Genomic DNA, 18,954 nt, shown 5'->3' with positions numbered 1-18,954 from the left:
GGCGACCGAATGGTAACCGGCATCCGGCATCCGGCAACCAGCGACCGACGACTAGATGGATAAATAAATAAATAAATATTTATACATATACACAAGGAGGGAAAGTAAGGATTTGAACCTTGCACCTCCAAGTTGAGAGGTCAATAGGCTTACCACTAAGACAACACATTTTCTTGAAATTTTGTTTTTATCATTGTAACTTTACATGTAAATTCTCATACATGAGAGCTAAAATGAGTGACATGGTTATCATGCACCACATGTAATACATGAGCGCCAAATGGCAAACATGCATTTTATGCATGTCTTGTACCCTCAAATGCATGAGGGCATCTATAAAAGAGAGGACGGAAAAAGATGAAAGGACTAAGGTAAATTTTTTGGGATTTTTATCAAGCAAGCTTTGTACTTTATATTAAAATTAAAATTAAGAAGAAAATTCGTTAGGCAATTGATGTATTAATCTTGTTCTTCAAATCTAAAATTAAGAGTTCAATTTTAATCTCTCTCAATCTAAAGTCAAGCGTTCTATTCTATCTTAAGCTCTCTCTCTCTCTCTCTTTCAATCTATCTTAAATACTTTCTTGGTAAAGCTTATGCAATCTTCGAGTCCTTCCGGTCCAGAATCCCAGCGGTTTCGCCTCACGATCCGCACATAGTGACGGATCTTCATGACATAATTAAGTGGTGAACCCGACGTGAAAAAGACTTGGAGATGGCGTCCTCAAGCAATCAAGCGGGAGACTTCGAAAGGATGATGTTGATCGTCAAAAAAATGATGAGATCTCGAGACAACGATGCGAGCGTGGAGAAGGCCGTCGATTGTGTCGTAGAGCTCGAGGGTCAATTCAACGGAAGGAACATTACGAAGTTCCTTGATGCATACAAAAGGGAGATGAATCAAAGGGACGTGTCTGAAGCGCGGCAAAGCACAAGTTTCAAGAGAGTGGTCGCCAACAACATCTAAAGACGCATCATCGAGATTCAAGAAGGTAAGACAACATGGTCCGAGTTCGAGAAAGCGATATTAGCGGGGTTTGCGACTGAAGACTCGACGAGGATGACTCGACATGTCCTCATGAAATAGATAGAGAAGAAATATAAGAAGATGAGCGTCTCGAGGGTATACGACGAGTTCGACCAGATGTTTGGTCGTCTCCCCGCCATGGACCAAGTGCCACTGGAGGAAGACAAGAGTTTGTACTTCTTGAAGGCTGTGCATATGAAGGATAGACGAGAATTGGGGACTCTCCTTGAAGATGATACCCAAGAGAACGGGCTTATGGCGGACTAGGTTGCGGTGAAGCAAGCATGCAACAAGATCGATATAAGACCCGAGGACGGGAGGTGACGACGAAGAACCAAAGGTCGAAGCTAAAGAGAGAAGCATAATCGAAGCTTGCTCAATGAAGAAGGCCAATGGGTGCGAGGCCCATGAGATTGAAGAGATAGCCACGGAAAACGACATCGAGTCGGAGATGGCTATGAACAAGTTGATGGTGGATAGTCATGTGGAGACTTTCCTAACACTTCATCTAGAGACTTGGGCAGTTGCGTCCGCTAACCAACGTGAGATCCAAGAGACGGATGGTGACGAAATGGAAGAGAAGGACCAAGATAATACTACCAATGACGACGACCAAATTTTCTCCACACTTGTTCTAGAGACTTGGGCAATTGCGTCCGAGAACCAATGTAAGACCCAAGAGACGGGAGGTGATGGCGAAGAACCAAAGGTCGAAACTAATACATGCGGCGAAGAGAGAACCATAATAAAGGATTGCTCAATAAAAAGGATCGATGGGTACGAAGCCCATGAGTTTGAAGGAATAGCTATGGAAAGTGACGTTAAGGCGAAGATGGTGAATGGCCATGAAGAGCCTTTCCCCGCAATAGTTCTAGAGACTTGGGCATTAACCGATGTAAGACCCAAGAGACAGAAGCTGGCAGTGAGGAAGCAAAGGTCAATACTGATTCAAACAACTTTAAGATGGAAATGGCTAAGTGCTGCACGAAAAAAGTTGACGATGGAAATGTATGGGTCCCTCCACACTCGTTCTAGAGACTTGGGCATTAACTGATGTAAGACCCAAGAGAAGGATAGTGATGGGGAAGAAGCAAGGGTTAAAGCTTATATGTGCAACAAAGAGTTTGAGCAAAATATGACAAGGGATGGCGATGGCCAAGCGAGCCATGAGGATCCGAAGGATTTGATCAAAACATATATCAAAGACACTACTATGAACGAGTCAAAGTGCCTTGAGCAAGGAGACGATTGAGACAAAGGTGGAACATTCATGAGACTTAAACGATTATCATCAAGAAGAGAGCAAGGGGCCATGACAACAAGTCATGGTAAAGCAAAGAAAAAACGAATGATATGGTGGATTGGGTGGCAACAGTGATTCAAGTACAAAGAAACAGACATGCTCGACATTGAGGAGTCATGTTGATCACCATTGCCAAAATCTCACATTCTCTCTTCTTGGCACGTACCGGAGGACGTGCGGTTTGGTGGGGGTGGATGCCGTGAAGATTTTCGGCAATGGTGTGAAAATCACATAAAACGTACGAAAACGAGTGTGATTCATATAAAACAATAGAGGTCTTGAAGAGCTTCCAGATGCATTTTACTACATAAGAAACAGACATCTAAGTGTCAATTTATGTGGGTAGTAAGTTTGCAAAGACAAAGAGAAAAACAAAATTGTGAGATATCCCACATAAACAGGAAATAAGGATCTCACCATATATAAGGTAGAGCAAAAGCTATTATCATTGTGTCAATGTGTGGAGCACAGAGAGTTCAAGGTGACTTGAACTAAGCTATTGGATGAATGGGTGTGGCCTGGCTACTTGCAAAGGTTTTGGCCAACCAAAACCGGACCGACGATGGAGTCGGTGAATCAATGGTAATCGGCAACGTAACCGGCATCCGGTCACCGGAACCGGGATCTGGCAACCGGCGACTGACGGCTAGATGGATAAATAAATAAATAAATATTTATTCATATACACAAGGAGGGAAAGTAAAGATTTGAACCTTGCACCTCCAAGTTGAGGGTCAATAGGCTTACCACTAAGACAACACATTTTCTTGAAATTTTATTTTTATCATTGTAACTTTACATGTAAATTCTCATACATGAGAGCTAAAATGAGTGACATGGTTATCATGCACCACATGTAATACATGAGCGCCAAATGGCAAACATGCATTTTATGCATGTCTTGTACCCTCAAATGCATGAGGGCATCTATAAAAGAGAGGACGGAAAAAGATGAAAGGACTAAGGTAAATTTTTTGGGATTTTTATCAAGCAAGCTTTGTACTTTATATTAAAATTAATATTAAGAAGAAAATTCGTTAGGCAATTGATGTATTAATCTTGTTCTTCAAATCTAAAATCAAGAGTTCAATCTTAATCTCTCTCAATCTAAAGTCAAGCGTTCTATTCTATCTCAAGCTCTCTCTCTCTCTCTCTCTCTCTCTCTCTCTCTCTCTCTTTCAATCTATCTTAAATACTTTCTCGTTAAAGCTTGTGCAAACTTGGAGTCCTTCCGGTCCAGAACCTCGGCGGTTCCGCCTCACAATCCGCACATAGTGGCGGATCTTCACGACAACGGTTTTGTATATTTGTTTCCTATGGAATACTGAATATGACAAGGAAATATACAAAATCTAAACCATTTAGTAGTAGCTTTAGTGGTAAGCTAATTGCACCCTATCTTGGAGGTGCAAGGTTTAAATCTTACTTGCACCTCTGCTCAATGCAATGAGGTCCTAGGATTATTTATTATTGATTTATTTTCATTTTTAGAAGTATTTGTGTAATGTGCATGTATCCTCAATTTTTTACTTTTTCTCGCATTAAACACGCCACATCACGACAACGCTTCACACATTATACTACACATGTTGCACCTAACTACAAAACCATATTCTTTGCGGAACGGGGAAATCGTACACGTCGATACATGTTAGAGCCCATACTGTTATCTGCCATTCGAACCATTGCTTCTATGTGACTTAGCTCACATGCATTGCGATGTGAGATAGGGCATTGGGGCACAAGTGATGAGAGTGGTCGACTGTGCACACTTTGCCCTAAACAAGTTCATGAGTTTGAGTATCACACTTTGATACATTGCTCTACCTTTGATCATATTCGACCATGCTTTCCACATCTCTTCGACCGAGCCCAATCCTTGCATGAATTCCTCTCACAACCACAATGTGCATTCTCGATTGCAACATTGATTGGTAAAGTTCTTGAACATCGAGAGTCACTACTCACTTTCACACGTATCACGTGAAATGTAATAATTTTGGTCTCATAGGTTATATTTGACCTCCAAAGACGATAATATAATCTCTCTCTCTCTCTCTCTCTCTCTCTCTCTCTCTCTCTCTCTCTCTCTCTCGGTGAAAACACATAATTATATTAATAAATGTGTGTAAAAAACACTACTTACAATGGGTGTGACAATGGAGTATGGTTACCCAGTAACTACACTACATGGGTAGTGGAACATGTTGAATTTCCCCTGAGGAAAGAATTTCCACTTGCTCCAATAAAGAAAATTGTCACATTAGTACTCCCTTCAACTTTCGTAGATATGCTTTCACTCCATGTTTACCATTGAATACAAAAACGTTGCATATGTTTGAATTATGACGCAATCCCCAATATCTCAGAAATAGAAAAATGATCTCCATCTCTAATTTTGGGTCAACCTGTGTGTATTGTGCAAGGCCCAAGGCATAAGACTTGAATATACGGTGACAAAGACCCCTAAGCTGAATGGGCTTGCAGAGAGGATGAATCAAACAATCATGGAAAGAGTAAGGAGCATGTTGTCACATGTAAAGCTGCCGAAATCATATTGGGTTGAGGCAATGTACACGGTTCTTTATATGATCAACAGGCCTCCCTCAGTGCCCTTGAAAGGTGATGTCCCACAGAGGGTGTGGACAGGTAAAACTATCAACACTTGAAGGTGTTCGGATGTTTGGCATATATGCATGTAACAAAGGATCAGAGGTTGAAGTTCAATTGAAAGTTGAAACCATGCATATTCTTGGGGTATTCGGAGGATGAATTCGGCTACAAGCTGTGTGACTTACTCGACAAGAAGGTGGTAAGGAGTCGGGACATCGTGTTCTTGGAAGACAAGACAATGGAGAACTAGAAACAATAGAAGTTAGAACTTGCTTCCCAGTCCACTCCCACTACTGTTCAGTTAGGAGTAGTCGACTCTACACAGTTGGTTGTTAGGATATAGCCAGTCGGCACAACTGAATCGGAATTAACCGATTCAGAGCAACTGACTAATACACATGAGTCGGAGTCAACAGTCCTATAGAAGTTGATTGAGAAATACGAGTCGGAGTTGGTCGACCTTCAACAACCGAACACGAGTTGGATGAAGAGTTAACAGAGACATCCAAACCGGAGCCGACAATGGGAGGGAGGAGATACCACTCAGAGAAAGGAGAGCACCCACTCGATATGCTAGTCAATATGTCCTCTTGACTAATGAACCTGAGCTGGGTAAAAGCATGCGAGTGGAAACACTATTATGTTGGGAATTCAGTCCCTCCAGATAAGAACCGGAGAAGCCAGATGAAGAAGGGTTTCGGAAACCAGAACCAGTGAATCCGGATGGATCTGGTGCGAACTGATGTCGTGAAGATTTTCGGCAATGGTGTGAAAATCACATAAAACGTACAAAATCGAGTATGAATCATATAAAACAATAATAGTGAAAATACTATTTTAAATATGTTTAATATCTTCGTACAAAAAGATGGAGGTCTTGAAGAGCTTTCAGATGCACTTTACTACATAAGAAACAGACATCTAAGTGTCAACTTATGTGGGTATGAAGTTTTGCAAAAGAAAAAGAGAAAAATAAAACTGTGAAATATCCCACATAGATAGGAAAGTTAAGGCCTTGGCTATATAACCAGATTGAGATCCCTCATTTTTTCATTTGTGCTAAGAGCACTTTGGCCACTTTGTCTAGATGGATAAATGTGGCCAAATTCCCAAAAACCGTCTGGCAATAAAATGGAACCGGAATCGGCTGGAAATTAATTTGGAATTGGCCGGTAAGCTTGAAACCAAACCGAAACCGGCCGGTAAGCAAATTGGAACTAGCCGGTAAGCAAATTGGGACTGGTCGATAAGCAATACTGAACCGGTCAAAAAACAAATCGGAAGTGGTCGGTAATCAAATCGGAACCGGCGAAATTGGCAATCGGATGGTGTCGGAAACCGGGCAAAACCGACAATCGACGATTGGACAGAACCGGTGATCGAGCGGAACCGGCGATCGGAGGAGGCTAGACGCGGACCAGATGGATCGGTCAGGTCGGTTGATCGCGGTGCATGGTGTCTCAAAGATATTTGGTCCAAAAGCAAAAGAAAAAGATGTAAGCAAGACTCGAACTTAACACCTCCAAGATAGGAAGTAATAGGCTTACCATTAAGCCAAACCATTTCTTTAGAGGTTATATTTCTATCATTATAACTTTACATGTAAATTCTCATACATGAGAGCTAAAATGAGTGACGTGGTTATCATGCACCACATGTAATACATGAGCGCCAAATGGCAAACATGCATTTTATGCATGTCTTGTACCCTCAAATGCATGACGACAGCTATAAAAGAGGAGGGGAAAAAGATGAAATGTATGTAAAATTCTTATTAAGAGCTTTGTACTTTATATCAAAATTAATATTAAGAAGAAAATTCGTTATCCAATTGATGTATTAATCTTGTTCTTGAAATCTAAAGTCAAGAGTTCAATCTTAAGCTCTCTCTCAATCTAAAATCAAGCATTCTATCTTATTTCAATCTCTCTCTCTTTCAATCGAACTTAAATCCTTTCTCGCTAAAGCTAGTAAAAACTTCGAGTCCTTCCGGTCGTGAACCCCGACGGTTCCGCCTCACGATCCGCACGTAGTGACGGATCTTCACGACACTGGATCCAAGGACATATTTGTAAATATGTTAGGATAAGCCCACTGAGGCTATATGTGTAAATAGCCCAAAAGTTATATAAGTATAAGTATGAGTTAGGGCAATCACATTAGTTGTTGTTGTATAGAGAGAGAGAGTAGCTACGAGCAATTTCTGTTGTAACCACTGTTTGGCGAAGATCGCGAGCACAAGATCGTTGCCTCTGTGTTCCCACTTTGTATTTCCTCTCATATAGTGATAGTTTGGAGTCCATGGGCTCCCGTGGTTTTTTCCCGTGCCACGATATGGGAGGTGATGCACATGAAGACAATGGCGTACATCCGGTGCTTCATCTACATGTGCCTATACAACAACTTCAATGAAGAAAGTAAGGCTCATGAACTCTAGGAGAAGATCAGTATCATGTTCCAGAACAAAAATATTGTTAATAAGGTTTCAGTAATCCAGAAGTTAGTGAGGCTCCAGTACCAAGACGACTCTAGTATGGCGGAGCACATGAATGCCTTCCAGGGGCTAATACACCAAGCCACCTCGTTGGAAGTACCTCTCGCGGATGAGGTACTCACATTGCTCCTCCTCGGTTCCCTCCCGGATAGTTGGGAGACGTTAGTTGTCACGTTGGGCAACGCCGGGCTGGAAGGAAAGCAATTTTCCCTAGCAAGGGTAATATCAAGCTTGCTAGATGAAGAAGCTCGCCGAAAGGACCGGGAGTCCTGAACCAATCCGAAGGCCTTGGTTATGGAAATTGACCACAACCAAGGAAGAGGCCAATATCGGAGTCCCCAAAGTTGGGACAAATCGGGGACGAGGTCGAAGTCAAGGGGGAGGCCTACTTGATTCTACTTTGGGAAGCCGGGGCACTTCTAGAAGAACTGTCAGCATTTTTGGAAAGAGAAAGAAACTGATAGTGCCGATTCGAATAAGGGTTCGGACCGGAACGGTTCGGACTGAAAAGGGTCGGATTAGAAGAGAATGTCGGCAATCGCAACAAGTGAAGAAGAACTGATGCTCATTACCGAGGAGAATGAGTTAAATCTTGTTGGTGACGAGACAATGTGGGTTGTCGATTCCGGAGCATCGTTCCATTTGACACCCGACAGGAGATGCTTCTCATCCTACACAGCTGAAGATCACGGTTGTGTCCGGATGGGGAATGAAGGGACCTATCGAATCATCGGCATAGGATATGTGTTGTTGACGACATGAACCAGATGTAAGTTGCTACTGCAGGATGTCCAACACGTTCCGGATGTTCGGTTGAACCTGATATCAGTCGGTCGGCTAGATGATGAAGGCTACATGGGTAGCATCCGGAACGGATGAAGTTTAGCAAGGGAAGCTTGATCATGGCCCGAGCCCGAAATATCAACACATTGTACCTGATGCATGCCGGGATATGCCGGAAAGAAGTGAACGTAGCATCCGATACTACCGTTGAGTTGTGGCACAAGAGACTGTGTCATATGAGCGAGAAGGAGATGAGAAGTCTTGCCGAATACAACCTCATTCCGGAGGTGAAAGACGTGCATCTTGAGAAGTGCACCGATTGCTTGGCCGACAAGATGTTTTGGGCTGAGGCGTTGATGACGACGACCTATGTGATAAACAACTCGCCCTCAACACCCTTGGAAGGAGACTCACCGCAGAAATTTTGGACCGGTAAAGACGTGTCTTACCGGCATCTGATGGTGTTCGGGTGTCTCGCCTATGTGCATTTTGCAAAGGACAAGAGAGCAAAGCTAGATCCGAAGTCAAGGCCATGCATATTCCTTGGATACAACAATGATTAGTTCGGTTGTCGGGTGTTCCGGAGTCGGGACATACTCTTCATGGAAGATAGGATCATTGCCGACTGGGAGTCGGAGAAGAAGGTGATGAACTCCGGATCATCCACTGAAAACTGGCTTGAGGACACGAGGACTTAACCGGTAGAAAACCGGATGTTAACCGAGAACCGTATGACTCTCAACGAACCGGCCGGATTCGGAGCACAAACCGAACCGACCGAAGAAGATGAAGAGGAAGTTGAAACCGGAACCGGTCAAGACCCTGAAACGGATTCGAATGAGAAACAAATGGAGGAACCGGTTGCCGAAAACCAACGACGGAGATAACCTCTAAGAGAGAGGAGAGCCCCCCGGAGATTTCTGGATGCAGAGCATGTGTTGCTAACCGATGAGGGGGAGCCGGAAAGCTTCGAAGAAGCAAAGAGAGACACCCACAGCCGCAAGTGGTTGAGTGCCATGCAGGATGAGATGGATTCCCTGCATGAGAACCACACATATGAACTAACGGAGTTGCCAAAAGGGAAGATAGCACTCCGGAACAAGTGCTGAAACCGATAGATGCCAGAAACCCGCCGAGATACAAAACCCAAATTGTAGTGAAGGGTTTCTAGCAGAAGAAGGGAGTGGACTCTGATGAGATTTTTGCCCCGGTAGTTAAGATGACTTCCATCCGGACGGTGTTGAGCATAGCGGCAAACATAGTGCCGAATGAACCTAATATAAGTCAGTCGGCTACACGATGAAGTTATGAGGTTCAGCAAAGGGAGCCTAATAGTGGCTCGGGCCCGGAAAGTCAACACTCTATACCTAATGAATACCCGGTTATGCCGAGAAGAAGTGAACGTTGCATCCGACATTGCCGGTGAGCTGTGGCCCAAGAGACTGTGTCACATGAGAGAGAAGGGGATGAAGAGGCTTTCCGATGACAACCTCATTCTGGTGGAAGACGTGCATCTTGAGAAGTGCACCGACTGCTTGGATGGTAAGCAAAACCGGACCTCTTTCCGCTCAAAGCCACCGATGAGACGTAATGCACCACTGAAGCTGGCGCATACCGATGTGTGTCAAGTGGACACGAAGTAACATGCCAGATCGCAGTATTTCGTGATGTTCATAAACGACCACAACCGGAAGCAGTGGGCCACACCGTTGTCGTGAAGATCCGTCACTATGTGCGGATCGCGAGGCGGAACCACCGGGGTTTTGGACCGGAAGGACTCGAAGTTTGCACTAGCTTTAGCGAGAAAGATTTTTAAGATACATTGAGATTAATATGAGATTTAAACGCTTGACTTTAGGTTGAGAGAGATTGATATGGCGAGAGAGAGATAGAGAGTGAGAGAGATAAGATTGAACTTTTAACTTTAGATTTGAGAAACAAGATACACCATCAATTGGAGAACGAATTTTTCTTCTTCTTAAATTCTTGAATAATACATAGCCTCCCTTTCATACATCACTCTTACCATCTATCTCTTGGGTCCCACGTTGTCGTGAAAATCCGTCACTATGTGCGGATCATGAGACGGAACCGCCGGGGGTTCTGGACTAGAAGGATTTAGAGCAACATGTACAACAAAAGCAAGTTTTAAGCATAAGACAAGTGGGAGAGACAAATCATTAGTTTATTGCAAAAGAAAATCGATTCTTTATAATTTCAGAATCGTGTTACAATGGGTTGGGTATGGAAATGAGAGATTAATTTTTCAAAGAAAGGAGCCAACAACCATGCAAGGAATGGTCCGATATGAATACGAGAGATAATTTTTGACCAGAAAAATCGAGTAAACAAAGCTAGGAGTTTGATATCAATATGTGAGATAATTTGTTTCTCGAATCCGAGAGGGAAGAAGAAAGAAGGGGAAAAAAAAACTAGGAAGGAAAAAATGGGACATATATCGAGCTCCTCGTTGATCTTCCTCCCTAATGTTACTTTGCATGCCCACTTTTAGTTGGATGGCCTCTATTTTTAGTTGCATGGCCTCTACTTTTAGTTGCATGCTTACATTTTTAGATGCATGCCTTTTACTTTTAGTTGCATGGCCTTGGCTTTTGGTTGCATGCGATTGTTCGTATAATTCGGCCAAATGACACAATCATCCATAAAGTTTAGCTCGTGCGCAATCCGTACGTGCGTCGCAACCAATCCGCGCATAAAAGTCTCGACCGCGTAGTAGTGTACGCATCCACGCGTGTGTGCGTCCAACCCGCACCGTGTACGCATCCGTGCACAAAAGTCTTGACCGCGCCGTAGTGTACGCATCCCCACGCATGCGCGCGTGCGCACACACATACGCATCCGTCCGAAACGTCCACGCGTACACCCGAAATTGCACACGCGTGTACATGCGAAGACGTCCATGCGCGCGTACGTCCGAAAACGTCCACATGGCCATGAACACACATGCACGCTCGAAGCATTTCGTGCATACACACGTATGCCCGAAGCGTGCGCACCACATAATGTAGCCCAAGTCACCTTGAACATTCTATGCTCCACACATTGATAGAATGAATATGTTTTGGTTTCCCTTATATATTCTGGGTTCCAATGTTGTTCTATCTATGTGGGATATCCCACAATTTTGTCTTGTCTTTTCTTTTCTTCAAACTTCACACTCACATAACTTGATACTTGTTTTTCTGTTTTATGCGTAGTAAAATACGCTATAAAGCTCTTGAACACATTTATCTTTCCATATCAATATATTAAGCTAATCGTAAATAATTATTTTACTAGTTTTTATATCATGTGTGAAAAACCACATGACAACGTTAGTTCTCAATGTAACTGCCCAAGTCTCCAGATGGAGTGTTCTACATGGGTATCACCACCGTCCATCTCTTGGGTCTCACGTTGGCTTTCTGCAACTGCCCAAGTCTCTAGAACGTGTGTGCTCCTCACATAGACAAAAAGATAATAGCTTTTGCTCTACCTTATATATGGTGAGATCCTTATTTGTCCTGTCTATGTGGGATATCACATATTTTTCTCTTCTTCTTTGCAAACTTTATACCCACATAACTTGTGACTTAGATAAATGTTTCCTACGTAGTAAAGTACATTCAGAAGCTCTTCAAGACCTCCATCTTTTTGTACCAAGATATTAAACTTATTTAAAATAGAATCTTTACTATTATTGTTTTATATTTCGTGAGAAGAACCACACTCGATTTCGTATGTTCCTTACAAGTTTCACACTATCGCCGAAAATCTTCAAGACATCCACCCCCACAAAACCGCACGTCCTCCGGTACATGCCAAGAAGAGAGAGTGCAAGATTTCGGCGACGGTGATCAATCAAATTCTTCCACTTCTTGATTCACATCCGCCCTATTACCTTCAACGTCGAAGTGGTCGACGTCAGGATCCTCATCTTGTCTTTTCTTGAAAATCTTTACTCTTTTTCCCGTAATGGGTATGGCCAGCCTTAATCCATCTAGCTCCACCAGGTGGTATGTTGCATTGTCGTTGGCACTTATCACTATATACAGTCTGAACCATCTTCTTGCGAACTTCCTTGTTGTAATGTGTTGATTGTCAAGGCTATTGTCATAGACCAATACCCAATCTCCTTCTTCGATCTTGTTGGGACGCAGTCAATGCGTCTTGTCGAACCAAATTTTGTTCTTCACTCGGGCTGCCTCCATCATCTTTCACGTTTTTTCTAGATCTTCAGGTCTCCTTTCAAGTTGCCTTATCCATGTTGCTAATAACTCTTCTCGGCTCATCTCGTGCTCCCATGGTATCGCTACCCATGAGGCGATCATCCTTTCGATGGGCATTATCGGCTTTTGTTCATACATAAGCTCCGTTGGCATATACCCCGTCACTGAGCTATGTGTCGTTCTGTCGGCCCACAAGGCATAGGGTAATAGTCGTGGCCAATTCCCTACTCGACCGTTGCATGCCCGTACGATGGCTTTAACGATAGCTCCATGCCCTCGCTCGATCTTCCCATTCGCTTCTGGATTGTAGGCAATCGTGAGGGAGAGCTTCATGCCTAGTTGTTCGAAAAGCTCCGTTGCTTCGTGTGCATCCAACTCCCCTCGGTTGGCTACTATCTTTCCCACACATCCGTATCAACAGTCAACCTCTTCGAGTAGAAATTTGCAAACAACTGACGTCGTCTTATTTGTCAAGGCCCGTCCTTCCACTTGATTTGTCAAGTCTTCTCTTGCCAGAGCTAAGTACTTCATTTGTCCCACTCCCATTGGCATTGAGACCAGATCCACCATCCATTTGAAGTGTATGGTGAGCGGGTACGTCGTTCGTAGCTCATCACGATGGCATATATTCAAGTGTACTTGGCATGTTTCACATGTGGACACGAAATGGAGTACATCTTTGTACATGCTTGGCCACTAGTACTTCTCCTTCAACTTCTCGAACGTCGCCCATGTTCCTTTATAACTTGCCTAGGCACTCTCGTGGAATTCGGTTGTTAGCGTCACTTGCTCTTCTTTCTTCACCACCACTCGACGTGGTATTCCTGTCCTTCTTTTTGGGTGTCTCCAAAGGAAGCCTCCCTTCAAGAAGTATTGGTAAGCTTTCTTCTGGATTCGTAGGGCCTCCTCCTTCATCAACGAAGCATCTGTTGTCATTGATTTTAGGAATCGGCCGATCAGTAACCACTCTCCTTTGTACTCATCCTCGTTGAAGGCGTGGAGGGTTACCGTGTCCTTGTCTTCCGCCGATAGTCGAGCCATCTTGAAGAAGTCGAGGGTGACGTCTTCATCTTCCGAAACCATGTCACTTTCATTCTCAAATCTTGCACTCGACAGCATGTCAGCCATGGCGTTCTTCATCCCTACAATATGGCGGATCTCTGGGTTTAAAGACTTGATATAGGCGATCCACCTTAGCAGAGCTAGATCTGGAGTCGCACATCCTGAGATCATCCCAAGGATTGGGAGACAATCTGTCTCAATTATTACTTCCGACCCGATCAGGTAGTCTTTGTCCGTCTTCACTACCGACACAATACCCCAAAGTTCCCGCTTGACATGGGTGTATCTTTGTTGTCGTTCGCTGAGAACCTTTGCTCCGAACCGGATGGCATACCGTGCATTATTTTCTCCTTCTTGGTTGATGACCCACCCGATTCCGGTTGGGCTCGTATCTATAGTCACATAAATCGGTTTCCCTTCGGTATAGTCGGCCTTTCTTAGTGCTAGAGCTTCAAGAAGTAGTTTCTTCAATCTTCGCATCGTGTTTGTGTGCTCGTCTCGCCATTCGAACTTCATTCTTTTCTTTAGCAATCCATATAAAGGCTCGATGACATGGGCGTAGTGCGGAATCCAGATATGATAAAACGCACATGCTCCAAGGAACTTTCGAACCTCCATTTAGTTTATGGATTCTTCTTTCATATCCTGGATCGCGTTCACCTTGGATGGCGAAGGCTTCCGGCCGTATGCTCCACATAAGTGACCTACCACCAAGATCTCTGGTTGCCTGAATGCAGATTTTTTCTCCCGAAAATGTCAAATTCGCATCTTCGAGCCGTTGAAGCACCTTCTCACAATCTTTCATATGATCCGTGATGAACTTTCTACACCCTTCCTTATCTTTCTCCTCATCCGAACATCCTTTTATCGAAATATCATCCAAGAATGGCATTGTGATGTCCAGGATGCAATCCTTCAAGACCTTGTTCATGGCATTCACCATATGAGCCACTGAGTTCGTTGCACCTTGAGGTAAGGTACACATCTGCACAAGCCCGATCAGAGTCCCCATGGTTGTAATGTCACGACTGTCGATTGCCAACTGGAATTGGTCGTATCCAGAGTAGAGATCGCCAATGGAGTAGATGGACTGCCCCGCAAACGCTTCGGCAAATTCGTCCACACTCGAACCGATTCCAGCATTCCAAATTGTCACATTGTTGACGGGTTGAAGATCTTGGATGAATCGCAATGATCCATTCTTCTTCGGCACCGTGAACCACCTATTAGAATAAGGAGAATTTGACGGTTCCAAAATTCCCAAGAACTCAATCAGCTTCGGTAGGCGTGCTCTCGGAACCGGTACCGGTTTAAAATTCCAAGGTACGTGTGGAACCGTGAAGATCACCATCGGCTCTATCGTCCTTGGATCAACACATCCGATTTCTTGTGGGAAAAATGCGAAAGGCTTCCCATGTCTCTCAAGCATGTCACAAAACATTCGCTTTTCTTCAGGGAGGAGGAAATCCTCACTTCCAACTCGTAGCTTTCCCTTCATCTCTTCAGTGAAGACATGACCTATCGTCTTTGGATCTCTTAAGCTTGGATCGTTAGCAACTTCCTTCATCTTTTGCCAACTATCTTCCGGTAGCGGAACCGCAATTGGCTTGTTCTTATCCACCGTTTTATATTTTGTGTTGACTTCAACTTCCTCCATCAAGATACCATGCTGGTATTCAACGATGATAGCGTACATGTTAATGGAGCTAACTGAAATCACGCGATGATCATGTAGATAGCTCAAGTCCACGACTTCCTCGATTTCGCCGATGGTGTCGTTAAATGAGGCTTCTTCCATAATATGAGTCACGATCTCTTCTTCTATTATGTTTTCTTCTTTCAGCATCTTCTCGAAGTCTTGTATTTGACGCTTGTCCTTCTTGTCGGGTAGTACTAGTTTACATGCGCCACTAGGTGTGACACATGTTGCTTCTCCTCGCAATCCATGCGCTCTACTTTCTTGTGGGGACTTGTGATTGCTTGGACTATTTGTGTCCCATGCTTCAATAGTCCGCTCTAAAAATCCAAGTTGCCTCCAAGACTATCTCGATTTCTTTCATGATTAGCTCGTATCGTTAGAAATTGAACAGATCTTTGATTGTCATGACTCTTGATTCGTGCGAAGGTTGCTCCATTATCGAACACCTTGGTCTCCATCCAGGATGATGTGATATATGGTTGTCCTAGGATGACAGGATGCGACGCTGATTCTTGCACGAAGAAGTGTTGATCCATCTCCACATCCTTGATCGTGACTTTAACATTGGGACAAGCTCCGTACAAGTCATCCGTAGACTTTGTTGCCGCTCGAATCTTCCATCCGTGCTTTGTATTGATTGGCCATCTTCCTTTTTTGTAGAACTCGGTTGACATGAGGTTGATCTTTGAGCCATGGTCGATCAAGGCTACCACAGTCTCTTTCTTCTCCCTGATCATCACCAGCGTCTCCGTTGTCGCTCATGCCCAATGAGGTCGAGTACAGTGACTGTCCACCATATCTTCATCGACTTCGTCTCTTGCCATCGTTATAACATTTGTTTTTGCTCTTTGTGGCTTCTCTTCTTCCTCATCCGATTGTTGCCTCTTTCTTTTTACAAGGTCCACGATCGTGTCATGGAACTCCGTCTTCGTAATACCGAGTAGTTCCCTCAAGGACAAAGTCACGTGTCTATCAAGAAGGCGTTCCTCGAGAATCTTCTTCAGGTTTGTCGTCTGCTCTATGTCCGACCTTAGCTTATAGGTATGCATAGTCCTTGTCTTTCGAGCAGGTTCTTCGACACCAATCTTCACGGGCCGAACTGTTTCTTCGACTCGTTTTCTCGACTCCGCTTTTCGGCTAGTGTCCCCTTCCTCCATTTGTAAAGATCGACTCATTTCTGCATCTTCTTTCTTTTTCGTGTTCCTTGTTTCATGTCTTTTTTATGGGCCTTGCTCTTCTATTCCTTTTCTCTTTTCTTCAACGAATAGCTCGTGGTTGTCGCACATCACTTCAGCGAGTATGGTGTTGTCATCCACCGAATCCGACCACCCAGTTATGCTTTACACACTTTGGTCTGCAAGCTCTACCTCGTTCGATGTGACCTTCCCCATCTTCTCGTACTCAAGAACGGAAGACCAAAACTTTGCTCCCACTTTCGCAGCATCATTTTTGTCTTTCCCGACTCTTATTCCAGCCGTTGCAGCATAGTGCATCACATCCACATGAGTCGCCTTAGCATCTTCCATAGATTTCTTCATTCCCCCTCTTCCGAAATTCACCTGTAGGGGTCTTCGAGTTTCAGTTGAGCAGATCATGTTGTCATCTATGTATATGATATTTTGTCAAATCGCCTCTTGAAGGCTCTGCACAATCCCTTCTCATGTGGTCCATGCTATCGCACCACACACATCTAAAGGGTTCTTTTCCTTTGGGGCCCCAACGATTCATGTTGGCTAGCGTGACCATCTCGAACTTCTTCGCTAGCTCTTCGATGATGTCGTCATCAATCTTCTTTTCTTTTGGGCTGCTTTGTTTGGGCGACTCAGCTACTTTCGGTTATCTTGTTTTCTCCACAACAGTCGATCCCGCCAAGTCGGTGTCATCAACCCACTGATGACGCTTGTCGAGCCTATTGCATGCTCGCTTCACCGCAACCCAGTCCGCCACAAGCCCGTTTGCTTGGGGATCATCTTCGAGGAGAGTACCCAGTTCTCGTCTATCCTTTATATCCACAGCCTTTAGGAAGTACAAAGTTTTGTCCTCCTCAAGTAGCACTTGGTCTGTGGCGGGGAGACAACGAAACATTTGGTCAAATTCGCCGTACACCCTCGAGGCGCTCATCTTCTTATTCTTCTTTTCTATCCACTTCATCAAGGCATGTCGAGTCATCCTCGACAAATCTTCCGTCACGAACTCCGCTAATATTGCTTTCTCGAACTCCGACCACGTTGTCTTCCCTTCTTGAAGCTGGATGACGCGCCTTTGGATGTTGTTGGCGACCACTCTCTTGAAACTTGTGATTTGACGCACTTCAGACACGTCCCTCTGATTCATCTCCCTTTTGTATGCATCAAGGAACTTCGTAATGTTCCTTCCATCAAATTGGCCCTCAAGCTCCATGACACGGTTGACAGACTTCTCCACACTCACATCGTTGTCTCGAGATCTCATCATTTGTTCAACGATCAGCATCATCCTTTCAAACTCTCCCACTTGGTTGCTTGAGGATGCCATCTCCAAGTATCGATTGATCCTCGATTTGATCCTTCCTTCCGCCTCTTTCACGTCGGGTTCACCACTTAATTATGTCGTGAAGATCCGTCACTATGTGCAGATCACGAGGTGGAACCACCGGGGTTCTAGACCGGAAGGACTCGAAGTTTACACTAGCTTTAGCGAGAAAGGTTTTTAAGATACATTGAGATTAATATGAGATTTAAACACTTGACTTTAGGTTGAGAGAGATTGATATGGCGAGAGAGAGATAAAGAGTGAGAGAGATAAGATTGAACTTTTAACTTTAGATTTGAGAAACAAGATACACCATCAATTGGAGAACGAATTTTTCTTCTTCTTAAATTCTTGAATAATACATAGCCTCCCTTTCATACATCACTCTTACCATCTATCTCTTGGGTCCCACGTTAGTTCTCAACGCAACTGCCCAAGTCTCTAGATGGAGTGTCCTACATGGGTATCACCACCGTCCATCTCTTGGGTCTCACGTTGGCTTTCTGCAATTGCCCAAGTCTCTGGAACATGTGTGCTCCTCATATAGACAGAAATATAATAGTTTTTGCTCTACCTTATATATGGTGAGATCCTTATTTGTCCTGTCTATGTGGGATATCACATATTTTTCTCTTCTTCTTTGCAAACTTCATACCCACATAACTCGACACTTAGATGTTTGTTTCCTACGTAGTAAAGTACATTCAGAAGCTCTTCAAGACCTCCATCTTTTTGCACCAAGATATTAAACTTATTTAAAATAGAATCTTTACTATTATTGTTTTATATTTTGTGAGAAGAACCACACTCGATTTCGTATGTTCCTTACAAGTTTCGAACTATCGCTGAAAATCTTCACGACATCGTTGAAGACGAAGGATCAGGCGTTAATCGTCTTCAAGGAGCTCCACACAAGAGTGGAAAGAGAAATTTGCCGGAAGTTGAAGGTGGTTCGAGCAGATAACGGAGGAGAATACCGGGGCTAGTTCGAGGAGTACTACCGCTCGAAGGGAATTCGGCTCGAATTTACCATGCCGAAGACATCGGAACTAAACGGGCTAGCCGAGAGGATGAATGAACCATAATGGAGAGGGTCCGAAGTATGCTAGCACATGCAAAGTTACCCAAGAAGTTTTGGGCTGAGGCGCTGTCGATAGCGACATATGTGATAAATAGGTTACCCTCAGTACCCTTGGACAGAGACACGCCACAGAGAGTGTGGACTAGTAAGGA

This window comes from Azolla caroliniana, unplaced genomic scaffold, assembly GCF_043228905.1.
Source record: "Azolla caroliniana isolate FFs.n. ecotype wild unplaced genomic scaffold, voAzoCaro1.0.p SCAF_15, whole genome shotgun sequence".
In the NCBI taxonomy this organism is placed as follows: domain Eukaryota; kingdom Viridiplantae; phylum Streptophyta; class Polypodiopsida; order Salviniales; family Salviniaceae; genus Azolla; species Azolla caroliniana.
This window is presented reverse-complemented; position numbering follows the sequence as displayed.